Source organism: Marmota monax, unplaced genomic scaffold (genome assembly GCF_021218885.2).
Source record: "Marmota monax isolate L192 unplaced genomic scaffold, Marmota_monax_Labrador192_F-V1.1 WCK01_AAM20220418_F8-fsc00113, whole genome shotgun sequence".
Taxonomy (NCBI): Eukaryota; Metazoa; Chordata; class Mammalia; order Rodentia; family Sciuridae; genus Marmota; species Marmota monax.
Genome location: NW_026694479.1, coordinates 420,566 through 438,396, shown reverse-complemented (window position 1 = coordinate 438,396; position 17,831 = coordinate 420,566). Strand labels below are relative to the sequence as shown.

The following is a 17,831-nucleotide window of genomic DNA, read 5'->3' as shown; positions in this document are numbered from 1 at the left end:
GAATAGAAAGAAAATCTAGTCTTTCAATCTTTCCCCTAACAAGACTGATGGAATTCCTCGAGATTTTTTTTTTTTTAAATGGTACCAGGGATTGAACCCAGAGGAACTTTACAACTGAGCTACATCCCCACCCCTTTTTATGGTTTATTTTGAAACAGGGTCTCACTAAGTTGCTGAGGGCCTCTATTTATGCAAACTCACTAAGTTGCTGAGACTGGCTTTTGAATTTGTGATCCTTCTACCTCAGCTTCCCTAGTTGCTGGGACTACAGGTATATGCCACCAGGCCTGGACTTCTTAGAATTTTTAGTGGATATTGAAGAGAATGAGATCCATTGCATTTTTTTTTAAGAGAGAGAATTTTAATATTTATTTATTTAGTTTTCGGCGGACACAACATCTTTGTTTGTATGTGGTGCTGAGGATTGAACCCGGGCCACACGCATGCCAGGCGAGTGCTTGAGCCACATCCCCAGCCCATTGCTTTTTATTTTAAATGCATGCCAATTAGAAGAATTTTCTGTGGTATACCTTCTGACTATTCACATTTCAATCTGCATTCCTCTTCCCTGATCACATAAATTTCCAGGTGCCTTGATTTGGAGATATGAATCTCTGGCTTTGAACCTCCTGCCAGTAGGCTAGGTAAGTTGGCCCAGCAGGTGAGGTCGTCCTGACAGCATCCCTGATGATGCAAATTCCATGAATGTAGTTCCCAAACCCAAAGGAACATATACAACCAACACCAGTTCCCCTTAGCTGGGTTCCAAAAATGACCTTGGCACTACTGAGCAAGAGGGTAGTGACGGAAGAGACGGTGTAGAGTGATGACTGAACCAACTGGTAGTAGCTAAATCATCTTTTGCAAAGACTAGAGGAACATTTAACTATGAGAGCATGTTGCTAGGGTCCCTCCCTAAATTTCATGGGGTTGCTGTAAGTGATTGGCTCTGAAAATTAAACCATTAGCCTAAAAGTCAACCTAGTCCAGTTGGAAATCTTTTGGTACTGTCACTATGCCCCTGTTTGGATTTGCAAGTTCAACTGTCTTGGGCATCCAGCAGTGGGGAAGAAGGGTGTTTCTACCAAACCAACACTGTTCTGTAACTACTGATAACTATCACATGGTCTTCAATGGCCCTAATTAAGCCATAGTCTTACCCACACTCCTTGTAATTTTTAAATATAATTGAGCCACTGGCTTCATTCACTTTATGAGGAAGAGCTAGTCTGCAGAGACCCAGGCAGTAACTGTCCTGGGTATTTCTCTCCTCCTTCTGGGTCACAGTCCACCAGCTGCTCAGCCCCGCTGTTCAGGCCCTTTCCTGCCATTGAAGTTCTGCCCAACCTAGAGCCATCAAAGAGGCCAGTGCTTCCAGACCCCACCCTCCACCCCACACTATTTTCTTTCTGTTTCTTGATATGAGCATTTTAATTGGTCAATATCAAGATTTTATTTATTCCTCCATCTTCCTAACTCAATTGGCTTCTGATTCTCAAATGGTAGAATTCAAACTCTTTTCAATGTCTCCTAAGTTGACCTACAGAACTTGTACCTGCTTTCCTCATCAACCAGTTTGTCTGTTACCTTCTCCAGCTAGATGGAACTATCTGAAGGTTAAGGGCCAAAAGTATGGCGTCAGATTGCTTGGATTCAAATTCCATTACTTACTAATTAAAGACTTAAGGCAAGTAACTCTCAGATCCCTAGCTTTTTTAACTGCCGAATATGAAAGTGCATTGCATCAGATCTGAAATCTAAATCAATTATAAGATTCACTATTATTTTATGAATCCCTAAGGAAAAAAAATGCTGCTCATTTTAATTGCAAGACACCATCATTTTATGGTGTCTGTATCAGTTAGCTTTTACTGTATAAAATAACAAGTCACACCAAAACTGAGCAGCTTAAAACAACATACATTTATGAGCTCCTTATCTTGGTGGTTAGCTCTGGGGCTGGGTGCAGCTCCATGATTCCTCTGCTGGTATCTCTTGGGCTCTCTCCTGCAGATACTATCAAATGGTGGATCATCTAGAATTAGATATTCTGGGATGGTCTCTCTCACAGGTGTGATGGTTGGTAGACTATTTACTAAGGTCCCTCAGTTGTCTGCATGACCATTTCATCAAACTAATCCACGCGTGTTCAAATGTGATCTCGGGCTCCAAACGCAGCACAGGGGATAAGCCTCAATGTACAACTGCCTTTCAAATGTCTACTTCTTGTTTGCTCTATTTCCATTGATCAAAACAAGTAATGTGTCATGTCAAAAATCAGTATGAGAAAGCATTATCCAAGCACATGGATACAAGGAAGGGGAATTGTGGCCACCACAATTTGGATTTGCAAGTCCAAAAAAAAGTCCGAAAAAAAATGTGTACCTAAGAACACATAAAATGTGGTAACAGTGCCTACTCAGAGGCTTGCCCTGTGAGATAATGTCTATATGGCATTTAGAACAATGCTTAGTCCCTGGTGAATGCTCTATAAATACTATTACTATTATTCTTGCTTCTCTTTGGGTAGCCTTTAAGTCTATGCATCTTTCTGCCTGAAACCTGGTAAATTCTTATGCATTCTTCCAAACCTAACTTAGATATTCCTTCCCCCAGAATACGTACACACAGTTTGTTATTCCCAGAGCTATGTCAGCCTTTGCTTTGGTAGGTTGTAATTTCCATTCTTGTAACATCATGGGCCTGGCAGACATTCTGAATCTAGACCTCTTCTGCCCCCAAGCCAATCCAGTGCCTGAAGTTTGCTACATGTTTATTTAATTGAACTGCCAAGTCACCTCCAATAGAACTGCTTCTCATTCCCTTAGGTATAATCTCTCTTCCTTCTGGCAGTACACCTGCAGCTCTTTATCATGTGTCTGGTGTAGTACTTGTCACACTGACTTGCGATTACAGGTTTGTGTAATATGCCTTGTGTAATAGAATATACCTTACTCCATTCTGTTACACAGAGCTCCCTGCCACCCTGCCTACTATAGCAGTGTATACTGTTCAAACACCTGTTAAATGAAAAAAAAAAAAACAGAGTTTCCAATCTCTATGTTACTTCCAAGAAGGCTGTAACCAAAAGTCCAGAGTAGAATTAGATTTACTACTTAATCCATCTATGGCAGTTTTCCTCTCCATCCCTAGGGTCTCAGCTCCACTGGTTTCTCTCTTACTCAGATCACAACACAACATGGGCTTCATGTCCAGGTGTGTGAGGTCCGATTCCTGTCCCTATAGCCACTCTAACATCCCTGCCGAACACACACACACACACACACACACACACTCACACACACACACACAGTGTTGTAAGTTTCTCCAAGTAGAACATGGAAAATGCTTGGGACTTGTGTCAGGTTGTTTGTCACTCTTTGCAGGGAGGACACCAGTACCTTCTGGAGTCAGTATAGCAGCTTGGAGGGATGTTGAATCTGAGTGATTCGAGCAACCACCACCTTCTTCCACCTCGACTCTTACCTTCTTCTCCAGTGTAATGGGCAAATGCGAGTCCACATCTGCTTGTGACCAGAAGCTCACATCTTTGCCTTGTGAAGATCTTGAACAACCTTGGGAATCTGATGAAAGGTACAGATCTCCAACTCATAAACATTTCCCATTGTGCATTATGTGGGTTTCTTAGAGTCCCTAGTTATGATTCCCGGGTAAAATGGAAAGAGTACTAGATTTGTAATTAAAAAGATCTAAGTTCAAAGCCTTTTGCTACCTCTTCCTAGTTCTGTGACTGATCTCGTTGAACCTCACTTTTCACATCTGAAAAGTCAGATGTAATAGCTAGCACTTCAGGTTGTAAGGGGTCTGCCACATCATAGCTCCTTTATTCTAACTTCCCCATCCTTGCCTCCCAGATGTGTTGTATAGAGCTGGCAGTATGGCACGTGTAGTCAGTGATGGGGTGGAGTTTCATTCTAAGTTTAGGTCTTCATGTATTTGCTTAAAAATATTTATTGAGCATTTACTATGTGCTAGCCACAATGGTAGGTGCTGGGGTGTGCAGGTTTCTGTGTGTGTGTGTGTGTGTGCACGCGCGTAGTGGGCCCTGATCATGAAAGGTGTGCAAAGTTGAATAAATATGGGACCTCAAAAAGCTCCCAGTCTGATGACCTAGTGCCAGTCTATCCCTACAATGCAATATCTTCTAAAGTTTTTAGCACAAAACATTTTATCTAATTAATCTACTAAAGAGTTATTGTATTATTGATTCCTTCAATACCTTGGTCTTTCTGATCAAAGTCTGACCCTTGTGTGGAACCTATATATCTCTGTGCATACACATTCTCTTCCTTGACTGTTAAATTTCAATCCAAGAATCCTCATCAAGAATATTCTTGGGTAGTGAAAATTGAGTGAGGTGTTTTTGGCCTGAATATATTGAATACATGGTTTTGGAATTAGTTCAATGAGGTAAATATCGTCAATGTTGTCACTGACTGGGTAAAATTGATGATAATGTTGTACTCTGCAAAGCTAGAGTTTATTAAAATGTATTTTATAGGCACTGATTTTTATGTCTGACAGAAAATACCTATTTTTTTTAATACTCACTAGGCTATTCTTTAATATAGCTATCCATTCTAAATGCAGGCAGCTTATGGTGTTCTGGACATTTGGACTCACTATTGAAAATGTCTGGATGTCTCTGCTTTCAGGGTATCTTCTTCAAGTCAATCAGTCTAGCAGCCTGGCAGTATACTGCAGGTATATGAGGCTTGTACTTTGCCCCAAAACCTGGCTTTCTGGTAATAATCTGGAGAGACTAGATTTAGATAATTGTAATTTTATGAAATCTCTCTCACTGGTGTTGTTCCTACTGAAGTGCCACATGCCAAAGTTCCCAAAATTTGCATATTAAGTAGAAATAATGCAGAGACCTAGTCTAAACTTTAGGTTAATTTTTCTGCCTTAAATTTGTCTCCTTTTCAAGTATGTTCATCTGTACTATCAACTCATTAGCCAAGCACCTACTATTTTGCACAGTGCTGTTGAGTGTAAAATAGCTGGCTTCTTGATCATAAGCAACAGAAATCAGCTATGACTGTTTTGAGTAGATCCAGAATTCATTGGAAGGAAACTGGAGAATTTTCGAGTGTGAAATATCTGATCTGGCTCAAGTGCCAAGAAGCAGGAAAAACCACAGCTATCTTTTAAGAAGAATAGTTTAATCAGGATGTTGCCATCGAAACTGTAATAACTGTCACCATGCTGGATACAGGTGAACGCTGTTGCCACAAGCGGATTCCAGCCCTCCCCTCATCTCTGTTACGGTCATTCAGGTAAGAGCTTCCAGTTTTCTGTCTTTGGTCCTGTGCCTGTGCCCTCGCTGCTGTGGGTAGAGATAGAGAAAGGGAATCTGTTTTGTCACCTGCAGTTGCAAATGGGATAATGCAACACCGTCCCAGGCAGGAAGGGGTTAAATACTTGACAGTAATAACTGACAGTGGTCACCACATTCTGGACCAATAAGGCAAATGCTAGAATTGGAATTGCTTGGGGGAGAGGGATTATTTGCTTCTTGGGGACTTGGTGTGGGGAAATAATAGCGAACTCTTCTGGTCCATTAAACTTTTGCTTGAGTTGTTTGCTTCCCTAAGTTCACCCTTGATCTCATCTCTCATATCTAAGTCTTCCTTGGCCCTTAAGGCATGGCTCAACTACCAGATCCTTCAGAAAATTTCTGATAACCCAGACTGGAAGCAATCCCTGCTACTCTACATCACTTATCCGTTCACTTATCCATCTATCCAGTTAGCCATCCTTCTATCCTTGCATCACATTCAGCAATTTCCCCCCTCTGATGGGTAGCAGGCCTGTCTGAGGCCCTGTTTGGCATCAGTGGACAGAACACTACCCTACTTTTGAGTAAGTCAGTAGTGAAGTTAGCCAAGATTAATCAACCAATGAAATATTAAAAAGTATTGCAATCAATCATTTTTTTAAATCAGGTGTTTGCTGTTTGCTTAATGCTATATGAAGCACAGTAGATAAGGACAAAAAATGAAATATCAAATCCTGACTTTAGGACTAGGGGCATCATTCAGTGGTAGTGTGTGTGCTTAGCATGCACTAGGCCCTGGGTTTGATGCCCAGGGCCACCAAAAACAAACAAACACACACCCTGACTTTCAGCATGGCACCTGCTTTACAAATAGTTTATGAACAATTTTTTTAGTGTAAAGAATAGATTTTAAATATCTGCTTACTAAAGATTTAACATAAAACTTGAATATAGAAACTCGGTTGAGCAATTTGACATGACAACAGTAAAGTAATAGTCTAATTTTCCTCTATACGACTTTCACATAAGAAAATAAATCCCTCAAATAATAAATTCCTATATAGATCAATTAATCAGAAATATTGCAAGGTTATCTAATAATTAGACTCTGTGGGAGAACCCTCCTCAAGCTGTGTTAATATTTATATCTAATTGTGGGGATAAGATTCACACAAATAAAAAGATAACTGCATTAAAAAATAAGACTGGAGGATAGGAATCGGATAATTGGTGTGGAGAGGGTAAATGATGTGAATTCAAAGAAGCATCAAAGAGGGAGGCTCTAAATTGACATTTTTGAGATGAACAAAATTCAAATGAAGACAAGAGGAGAAGGAGTTCCATGCTGTGGAAATCATGGAGTAGAGGTCTGTCTGGGAGCTGGTAAAGTATTCAAAATCATACAGCAGAGAGTGGAGATCATTCACACTTCAGGAGTTACCAGTCTGTTTTGTTCATCCCAGCACAGAGCATATGGCCTAATGTTAGAATTGGAAAAATGCGCTTTTTGTTTTTGGTACCAAGGATTGAATCCAGTGGTGCTTACCAACTGAGCCACATCCTGAGCCCTTTTTATGTTTCATTTTGAGACAAGGGTTTTGCCAAGTTGCTAAGGGCTTTGCTAAGTTGCTGAGCCTGGCTTTGAACTCGCTATTCTCCTACCTCAGCCTCCTGAGCTGCTAGGATTATAGATGTGTACCACTATGCCCAGTGGACAAGCACATTTTTAAAAAAGAATGAGGGCTCAGTCGTAGAATGCTTACTTAGCAAGCGTGAGGCCCTGGGTTTGATCCCCAGTATCACAAAACAAATCAAACAGATAAATAAAATATGAATGAATAAGCCATAGGGAGCTGCTGCCCATGCTTATTTGGGAGCATGACTTAAAGAAAATTGTGCTTTGGAAGACTGACCTGGTAGCAATGAGCATGATGGGTTAGACTCAATAGGAAGAGAGTGAAGAAAGGACCTGTCCTGGGAAATCTGTGATCGTGTGGAAGTACGGAGTTATGGGTCAGCTCCAGATGGTGCTCCCAGGACTAGAAACCTTTGAAGGAATGCATAAGAGCTGGTGGTGGATAAGAGTGACCAGATACAGGAGGGGTCCAAGATGACACCAAGGAGTAGAAGGTCAGGGATGAGTTTGCAGGTGCCCACTGAGTTGCAGGGGAGGAGGTTGTTTAAGGACATTGTTTTAGGAGAAGGGAAAATTTAGGGGCAGGAAGAGGGAAGAGCATGAAGATGTTGGGCCCCAAGTCTGATTGCAGAGATGAGCTTCAGAGGTCCCTGCTCTCCTGTCATGGAAGGGAGAGAGCATAAGTTCCACGTGTAAGATTCAGGTTCTAAGCATCCCCTTTCTGGTAAGCTAAGTCCATTTTCCCTGCAGTTCTGTAGCAACAGGAGTCCATTAAATAACTGAATCAACAAAATATACCTGTGACTTAGTTCTATAATACTTGACTTCCTTGTTTCTCTGTGATCACGCAAATGAAGACTGTTTTTCACATTTTGTGCCATCCAATTAAGGGTGAGGGTTATGCTTCACTTGCATCTGAGCTGGGGAACACCCTTAGTGAAGTCCCCAAAAGCTGGCAGAAAGGGTTCTGGGGTGAAGAGTGATGCCCACTCCTGGGGAAGAGTAGGGTCCAAGCTCAGCCTCCCTGTCTCTGGACCCTACATCCATGGAGAACTTTATAAATGGAGCAGATTTATAAAATGAAAACTTGCCCGAGGGCAGGTGTATACTTAGATGAATGCCCCTAGCTGTTTCCATCTTGCAGTTTATATACTCTATATTAAAGTACATTTGTTCAATAAAGATAAAAATCATCTTATCATCTCACAGTGAAATGCATCAGGCTTACTTTTATTTATTTATTTATTTTTTAGTCTTTATCAGAAGGGTCATAATGGCTCACAGAAATTCTGAAGACGATGTCAGTAATACCTGGATAGTTACGATAGCTGCACAAGAGCAAGATGAAGGTGGTTTATACTGAGGATGGCTGTAGTAGTCATAGTGGAGAAAATGCACATATCTAGACAATATTTTTCCATAGAATCAATAAAATTTTCTTGATTGGGTCAGGGTTAGGTGATGGTGTTAATGGCAGGAAAAGAGTAGGGAAACAGAGGTTTCAAGATTGATATCTAGGATTTTACTCTTTTCAGGTAGATCAGTTGCCATTTATTAAGAGAAGAAAGATTTGGGCAGAAACTACGTTGGGGGAAAAAATAAAGAATTCTTCTCTGGAAATGTTAATTTGGATGTCTGCTCCTCATCTAAGTGGAATTTGCATGCAGACAGTGAGATATGCCCTCGGGGAGGTCAGGGCTTGAGATTCTAATTTGGGAGATAGATTTTGCAAATCTCCTCTCAGACATTAGGTTAAGATAAGGAAAGTGTAGAACTGATGCTCAAGAGAAATTCATAACTAGTGTCCATTTATTCATTCATATTTTCATTCATTCCTGAAAAGGGACAGGCACTGTGCTGAATTCTATGAACTGGATCAACAAAAACAGACAGTCCCTGCCCTCACTGAGTTTGACATCTAGACATCTGTGCAGTAGAAAGTGAGTCTCATGTGTAAGTTGAAATTTTCTAGTAGCCACATTTAAAAAAAAAAAAGTGAGGTTTAATTTGAATTGTTTACTTATCTAATCCAATATATCCCAAATCAGTATATTTCATCAACATAAAAGCTATTCCTGAGATAGTTTATGTTCTTTTTTGTCATGTTCTCTCAAAATCCATTGTGTACCTTACACATCCAGCCTTTCTTGGTTCAGATTAGTCACCTTCTAAGTGCTCAGCGGCCTCATGTGGCTCTTGGACAGCACAGATTTAGAGGATATTGTAACTTTGCTCATTGATGTCTAAATTCCCCTCCTTCTCCAGACATTGGGGGACTGTTTGGTGCCCCCAGATCTGTAAATCAGTTCATAGTGCCTGAGGGCCAGCAATGGTGTTTGAGGATACGGATGCCATTATTACACATATCTGTATCCGACAGTCCCTAGCCATACTTGACTAACCAGTGACCCATTGGAAGATTAATGCTGTGTGTTTTAAAACTGGGAGCATTGTTGTTGTACTAAGTATTTGTTCGCAGTGTAAAAAATTATATACGTACATACATACATATATATACTTAGTAAAAGCTGTGTCAATCCTGCAGTCCCCCCTGTTTCCCTGATACTTGGTGTTGACTCTGTAATGCTGCATTTCTTCTCTGCATCCCACCATTGAGGCACAATAGAGCTCGGAAAGTGTTTGGTGGATGAACAAACATAGGAATGGCAGGCCTGCTCCATGATTCAGGGGTGAAGAGTGTGTGGGATTATGTCTTTGACATTGTTACATATAATGCTTTCTCTGACATCTCCCTGTCAGGAGGAATTAACGTGGATGTTTCTTTCATTAACAAGTATCATGGTGAGTTGTCTATTCCTGAGTTTGACATCTAGATTTTTTTTGAAGGTCAAAAAAAATCAGGTCTCAAGGACAAACCTAAGAGGGTGCAGAAAGTCCAACAGGAATACCTTGACTTCCACAGTGAGATGGGCTTTATGAGGGGTACCACTGCTTAGGAACAACCACTTCTTCATGGCCATTTCATGGTGGCTGCCCATATATACATATAGTCCCCTGGCAGAATCAGTTTCCCTGCCTAAATTGCTCCTTGGCCAAGGATAGATTCAGGCCAGGATTGGCATGCATGCTGAGGTTTGCCCAATTTTTCTTTTTCTTTCTTGGTTTATTTGCTCCTTTTCTAGAGTCTGAGTATTCCCTTTTGGCTCCTGAAGCTGCAGATATCCCCTGCAGGAACATCAGCTCTCCAGGATTGGATGGCTGTGGTAGTCTATTCTTCTAGGAAGCAGCAGCCCAGATCCTGAGTGAAGGAGAGGAAGGTGGATGGAATGGAGGCTTCTTCAGCTCTTGTGCAGTCTAAGACAAGTTCAGCAAGGTGGATGGTGAGTCCTGAGACAAAGTCAGTCCCATGTCTCTCAGGGGTAGGTGGGAGCTCTTGAGGGTGCCTTCTCATATTTGTTGCTCAAGCCTGTGTCCAGGTTGTCTCATGGACAAACTGTATGGGTCCTGCTTGGTGCAAACATACAGCAAGTACCGCATGCCATGGTAGAATGTGCCCTGGAATTGGCATGGAGATTCTGGGCTCCACCCCTCATCTGTCACTTAGTTCTTTGATCTTAAGTGAGTCACTAAAATCTTAATCTATTTTCTGTTGTTATAACTGAATGTCACAGACTAAGTAATTTACGCTTATGGTTGGAGGCTGGGAAGTCAGGGAGCTGCATCTGGCACAGGCCTTCCAGCTGGTGGGGACTCTGCAGAGTCTAGAGGTGGCACAGGGAATCACATGTTGGGAGGGGTGTGTACAACAGACAAAGTCCAACTGGCTATTAGGACAGACCCACTCTTGAGAGAGAACCCATTAAATCATTAATCCAATAATCCATGAATGGATTAATCTCTTCATAAGGGAAGAGCCCTCATGACATAATTACCTCTTTTTTTTTGTTTTATTGCCAAACATTTTTATTGTTGAAAAATTGTGAAACATTTCAATCTACAAAAAAACACAGAAGTTAATATAAATACCATTGTACCCACTAACAAGCCTTAGTGTTTCAACATTTGCCATATTTGTATTAGTTCTCTATTCTTATGAAAAAATCAAATATTACAGATATAATTGAAGCCACATGTGTATTCCCCTTCACAGTCTCATTTTCTTTCTTCCCTAAATTTGGTGTTTTTCACTCATGTATTTTTTTTGTCTTTTTACTGCATAACTATATGAACAACATGTAGTATTGTCTTTCATGTTTTTAATCTATTCAAGTTCTTTTGCAATTTGCTTCTTGTCATCTTTATTAATACACAGTTCATTATAACTGCTTTATCATATTTAATAATTTGAATATACCCCAACTTTCTTATCCATTCTCTTGATGAACATTTAATTTATTTTGCTAGTACAAGCAACACTTTATTAAACATCTCTATTTCTGTTTCCTTCATACATGTGGGAGTTTCTCCTGGCTTTGTGACTATAAGACAGACTTCTAGAAATTGGAATATTCACTTTTTCAACCTTGTTAGAAATTGCCAAATTATTCTTTATCCTGGTTTTATCAATGACATAATTACCTCTTAAAGTTCCTATCTGGATCCAGCTCTATCTACTTCACAGTGGGGATTAAATTTTAACATGAGTTTTGGTGGGGGCATTAAACCAAAGCATGAAAACTCTCAGAAACTTGCTTTCTTTTTTCTTCCTTTTTTGATACAGAGGATTGAACCAGGGTTGCCTTACCATTGAGCTACATACCTAGACCTTTTTGTTTTTTTTATTTTGAGACAGGATCTTGCTCCGTTGCTGAGGCTGGCCTACAACTCTCCATCCTCCTGCCTTGTGAGTCTATGGGATTACAGGCATGTGCCACTGTGTCCAGCTCAGATCTTTGCTTTCTTGGTCCTAAAGTAGTATCTATCTTATAGTGTTGTGTAGAATGAAATGAAATTTTGTGATAGAGTGTGTTATACAACGTTAACAGGAGTGCTCATGTAACAAAAACCAATAAAGCACAATTATTAAAGATGAATTTCAGGAATTCTGGGGGTTTTTTTGCTGGTAAAGAGGGTCTGTAGCAATGATAGAGATTTATCCATCTTGTGGTTATATATTTGTATTATCCTGCGTGCTATTCTAGTTTTAAAGGGTCTCAGACATTTAGGATATCAGTGGTCTGAGCAGATATTTATAAAAATTAAAAATGCATAAGGATCGGAGAGATAATGTTTCAGAATAGCCGCTGCAGCTCATTAATAATACACAGGTGGTGGCAATGTGTGGCGAGTCAGTGTAGGGGCTTTCTCCACTTGCCCCTGCTCCTTTGCTTTTTTGCTTCTAAGATGAGGAAGACACTGATGGTGTTTTAGTTCAAGAACATTTCTCTGTCTTAATTCTAGGTAAGTATGGAGATGTGCAAGGCTGCGGAACAGCCTCTTTAGGAGGTATGGGGTGAGGTCTCAGGCATCAGCAGTGCCTTGAGACCTCATCCAGAGGTAGCTCTCAGGGCAGATTCATTCATCTTGTGAAGGATTCCAGAAGATGTGGGGAGCAAAACTGGAAAGATGCCATGGGTTTAATCTTGAAAAATTCAGAACTGGGTTGATTCTATGCTGAAAAAAAAAAAGATATATTAAGCAGATGATCTTGAGTTAGAATCTCAGCACAGCCTTGAGGCTGTGAGTAATTACAAATTAGATGTTGGACCGGTAGGAACTGGGTAGCCAAGGGTGGAGGCTGCATAGACACGAGTGATTCACAATGGTAATAATCTACTCGACTGTGAGGAAACACATCACCCCATCTGAAGACACCTCCAAACAGCAGACTGTCCAACCAGGCTACTGGCCTCCCTGCTGATCCTGTTGTGTTTCATTTGTTTTCGCCACCACCCAAGGATGTAAAGAGGCAGGGATTTCTCCTTCAAACAGCCCCAGAGTTGTGGCTCCCATGGCTTTTCTTTCCATCTGGCTATGCCACTTGTCCACTTGATGGTAGTGCAGCAACCATGGGCACTTCAAAGGGCATGTGACAACAGCACAAGGAAAAAAAAAATGAACACCAACAGAGGGGTCTGGCCTCTCCAGGGCTCCTGAAAGTGTGGTACACAGAGTACTGCATTAGAGTCGCTTCAAGAGCTCATTAAGAAGGACAGATCTTGGGATGGGGATGTATTTAGCTCAGTGGTAGAGTGCTTGCCTGGCATGCTCAAAGCCCCGGGAATGATCCCCAGCATTATCTCCACCAAAACAAAAAAACCTGAGGAGGTGTCTTCTTGTGCATTATTGCACAGAAGCACAGTAGGGTGACTACAAATAACAACATATTTTATATTGCAAAATAGCTAGAAAAAAAGGACTTTTAATGTTTTCACCACAAAGAAACCATTAATGTTTAGGGGTAGATGTGGTTATCCTGATTTGAATAATGTACAATGTCTCCATGTATTGAAACATCACATGGTACCCTATAAATACATAAATTGTTACGTCAATTTAAAAATCTTTTATATATTTTCAAAAAGAAGACTTCATCAGCCCCACTCAGACCTGCTTATACAAAACATCCAGGGCGGAATTCAGAATCAGTGTTCCCTCCTGCCCAATTTTCCTTCCAGTGAATCTTTTTCTTAAAATTTTTTGTAGTTATAGATGGACATAATACCTTCATTTATTTTTATGTGATGCTAAGAATCAAACTAGTGCCTCACACATTCTAGGCAAGTGCTCTACTACTGACCTATATCCCCAGCCCCTTCGGGTGATTCTTTTGTGCATAAAAATGTGAGAACCAATCAGATGATTCCTAACCTCTCTGGTTAGAAGGTCCTGTGACTTCAAGATCCCAGTTTAAGAAAACCTATCTTATTTCTGTTATTTATAGTTTTAAAGATTTAAGCTCCCTTTTTATCCCTGAGTGTTCTCTGTGGACCTTGTCTTTTATTAGTCAGACTACTAGTTTTGAAGCCTCAACAAATTATTTGTAAAACAATGTATGGAGCTTATTTCTTGCAAGGTTCTATGTTTTGCATGGGAGGAGAGGTCACTTAGAAAAACATATGAGGTGCACTGCTCTGAAGGGACTTCTGGGCTAGTAGGGGAGTCGGGAATGTGTGGAACAAACTTTGCTAAAAAGCAGAGGGAACTCACAGAATGGATCATTCGGGAGATTTCTTTTCTGAAGGGTTAGTACTTGGTGTTCCCAGATAAATATATTGTGTATCAATTCTGATAATAAGCACCATAAGTGATAGAAACAAAGCTCTCCAAGATTTCAGAGGAGAAAGATATCAAAACCAGTTGGAGCAAGTAAGGGAACTTCATAGAGGAAGCGGCATTTGAGGAAGTCCTTAAGATTTCAAGGGGAAGAAGGCATTTTGGTGGAAGAAATGGCTTGAGAAAAGGCATAAGGATGGACAATTGCAAAGTGTCCATGCAATGACAGAATGGGGAGAAGATCAGTTTGGAGTGAGAAGAGAGAGGTTTAATGGAAAGATGGATGGTGTATCATTTAGCCATTGCTGTGTAACAAACTACTCCAAATTCTAAAGCTTAGAACAACAATCATTTATTTTGCTTATGAATCTACAGCTTGTCATTGTTGCCTTCTGTACCAGCTTAAATGGGACTAGAGAACCACATTCAAGATGGCTTCCTCATGTGGCTGGAAGTTGGAGGTGGTTCTTTGTTCTTCCTTATATGAGCTTCTTGATAGCTCACACTTTCTCATAGCAGTGGGTTTCAAGATAAAATGTCCCAAGAGAGCCAGGTAAAAGACTTTGCTATTTATAACCTAGCTTTGGAAATTATATCACTTCTGCTCTGGTCACAGATCTACCAAAATTTAAATGAGAGCAGAAACACTATGTTAAGCATGTCAAAATAATAATTATAATTGTATATTGTATGCAATTGTATAATTGTAATGACAGAAATACTTGTGAAATGCAATAAATAATAATATTAAATGTTTTTTAAAATATGCAGGATGGGGCTGGGGTTGTGGCCCAGTGGTAGAGCACTTGCCTAGCATGTGTGAGGCACTAGGTTCAATTCTCAGCACCACATAAAAATAAATAAAATAAATGTCTATAAATAACTAAAAAAAATTAAAAAATATGCAGGATGTCATGATATAGCACAACACCTTTAAAATTAACAAAGCAAATATCCTGATTTTGCAAATAAGGAAACCAAACTCAGAGGCATGGAGAAGAATGGGTTTGCAATGAATTTAATAAAACTTTAGTTTCAGAGCCTCTCAATAGCACTGATACCTTCTTCCAGGACACTAGAAGGAATTTAGAATTGTGGTCATAGTCACATGTCTCGTAAATTTTCATAGGTAAGATACATTAACTATAATTGGTATCTTTTTACTTCACCCTTCCTTCTATTGCATTTATCTTTTGTCAGATGTCATTGGAGTTGTTATGGGCATTTTGGAGATCCAGTTAAGGAAAAATTAAGCTATGGATACACTTAGTTTTGGTGGTATGGAAAAAAACTGATGTGATTTTCAGTAACTTCAACATGCAGTTATTATTATTGGGGATTCCAGTAATAATTTCCAGGAATACACCTATGCTTATGGGCTGACTCATTGGCATTATGTTACTAAAGTTGAGGATCTGGAGTCATACTGTTATACTCTGTGTCCTATAGTATACAGAACTAGAATGAAGATATATGAATACTGAAGGAAAAATAAGGTTTAAAATGTACATAGTCAGAAACTAGTTTATGAAGAATTCTTTCAATCAGTAGACATGTAAAATTATAAGAATGATACTATTTTGCATAATTTTGGTTTTAAAAGTTTTTTAATATTCCACATATTCAAAGAACAAACTTAAAATGAATGAGGTTCAGCAAAATTGTAGAATATAAGACCAATATACAAAAAAATCAATTTCATGTAGTAATGATTAAACCAAAAATGAAACTAAAAAATTTTCATTTATAGCAAACAAGTAAAATATTTAGAAATAAATTTAAAAGAAGTGCAAAACGTATACCCTAAAAACAACAGAACATGGTTGAAAGAAATGAAAGAATCAAATAAATGGAAAGGTATCTTATGTTCATGGATTGGAAAAATTAATGCTGTTAAAATGTCAATATTTCCCCAGATGATTCTACAGATTTAGCTCAATTCTGTAAAAATCCCAGCTGAGATTAACAGCTTGATCTTAAAATTTATATGGAAATTCAAGAAACCTAGGATGACCAAAATTATCTTGATAAAGCAGAACAAAGCTGTGGGACTCCCATTTCCTAGATTCAAAATCTAAGTATGCAGTTACAGTTGTCAAGACAATGTGGTCTAAAGATAGCCAAAAGATCAATGGAAGAGAATCAAAAGTCTAGAAATAAACACTCACATAAACAGTAAATTTTATTTTTACAAGAATACCCAAACCATTCAGTAGGTAAAGGAATGGTGCTGTGACAGCTGGATGTCTATATGTAGAAATGAATTTTGACCCGTACTTTACTCTTTATTCAAAAATTAACTAAAGATGAACTAAAGATTTACATAAGATTACATCTTAGAAGAAAAGATGGGTTTAAATAATCACGACCTTGGTTTCTTAGATGGGACACCAAAGGCACAGCAACAAATGGAAAAATAGATAAATTGGATATGACCACAGTTAAATTTTTTCTGCTTCAAAGAACACCTTCAAGAAAATAAAGACAGCAAATGAAACAGTAGAACATTTTTGTAAAGCATATATCTGATAAGGGATTTGTATCTAGAATAAATAAGGAATTGTTACAACTCCACAATAAAAATGGACAAAGGATCCGAATAGATAATTCTTCAAAGAAGATGTATATAAATGGCCAAATAGTGCACAAAAAGATGCTCTAACCATTAGCCACGAGGGAAATGTAAATCAAAGTCACAATGAGATATTACTAGGGTAGCTATATATTAAAAGAACAAATAATAACAGTATCTGTGAGGATGTGGAGAAATTGGAGCTTCTGACACTGCTGGTAAAAATGTAAAATGGTGAAAGCTCTTTAGAAAAAGATAACTGTTCTTTCAAATGGTTAAACATCTCTAAGTACCATATAGTCCATCAGTTCACACCTGTTCACAGCAGCATATCCATTGTAGCCAAAATATAGAAATAACCCAAATGTCCATTGACAGGTGAATGGATAAGTAAAATGTGGCATATCTGTACAACCAATGGAATATTATTCAGGAATAAAAATAATAAAGTACTGATTCATACTACAGTGTGAATTAACCTTAAAAATGTTATGCTAAGAAAGGAGAATATTGTATGATCACATTTGTATGAAATGCTGGAAGAAGCAAATCCATAGAAATAGAAAGTAGATTAAGGTTGTCTAGAATTAGGAGGATGGGGGAATTGAAGAGTGTTGCTAAGGAGTATGGGGTTTGTTTTTAGGGTAATTGAAATGTTTGAAAATTGATTGTGGTGATGGATGCAAACTCTGTGAATATACTAATCATTATTGAATTATATATTTTAAATGGGTGAATTCTAGATATGTGAATTGTATCTCAATAAGTCTGCTCAAAAAAAAAAAATAAAATAAAACCCCTAAAATTTATTATAGATAGAAACAGAATAACCCCAACTCTATTAAAAATGATGGGGTACAATTTTATCTCTAATTTTTTAAAAAAGTTTTTTGGCTATAAATTCCTAGTGCAAAGAAGAAAAAGGCATTGCAATAAACCTTGAATTCTAACAGGTGTGCTTTTCCAGGGTTATATAGGTATAAAAATTCTGAGACTGTATTATGTGTATTTGGGGGCTGAGCAAATGAGTAAATATAATGATATTGCAAGTCAGTATGCTCCCTGTGGAAGAGGGAGGTACAAATCTGGAATGTGAGAAGCTAAGGAGGAACCTATGAGGTTAGGTGGGTATTGAGTTATCAGAA

The 17,831-nt window shown here is 38.9% G+C and overlaps 1 long non-coding RNA gene across 1 annotated transcript; it reads left to right on the top strand.

Moving 5' to 3' along the window:
• Window positions 1–538: 538 nt before the first annotated feature.
• On the top strand, window positions 539–8,879 carry LOC124075551 (uncharacterized). The gene is made up of 4 exons (XR_006846093.1): window positions 539–644; window positions 3,387–3,594; window positions 5,240–5,300; window positions 8,782–8,879. It is a non-coding gene; the product is annotated as an uncharacterized LOC124075551 (long non-coding RNA).
• The last annotated feature ends 8,952 nt before the right edge of the window (window positions 8,880–17,831 follow it).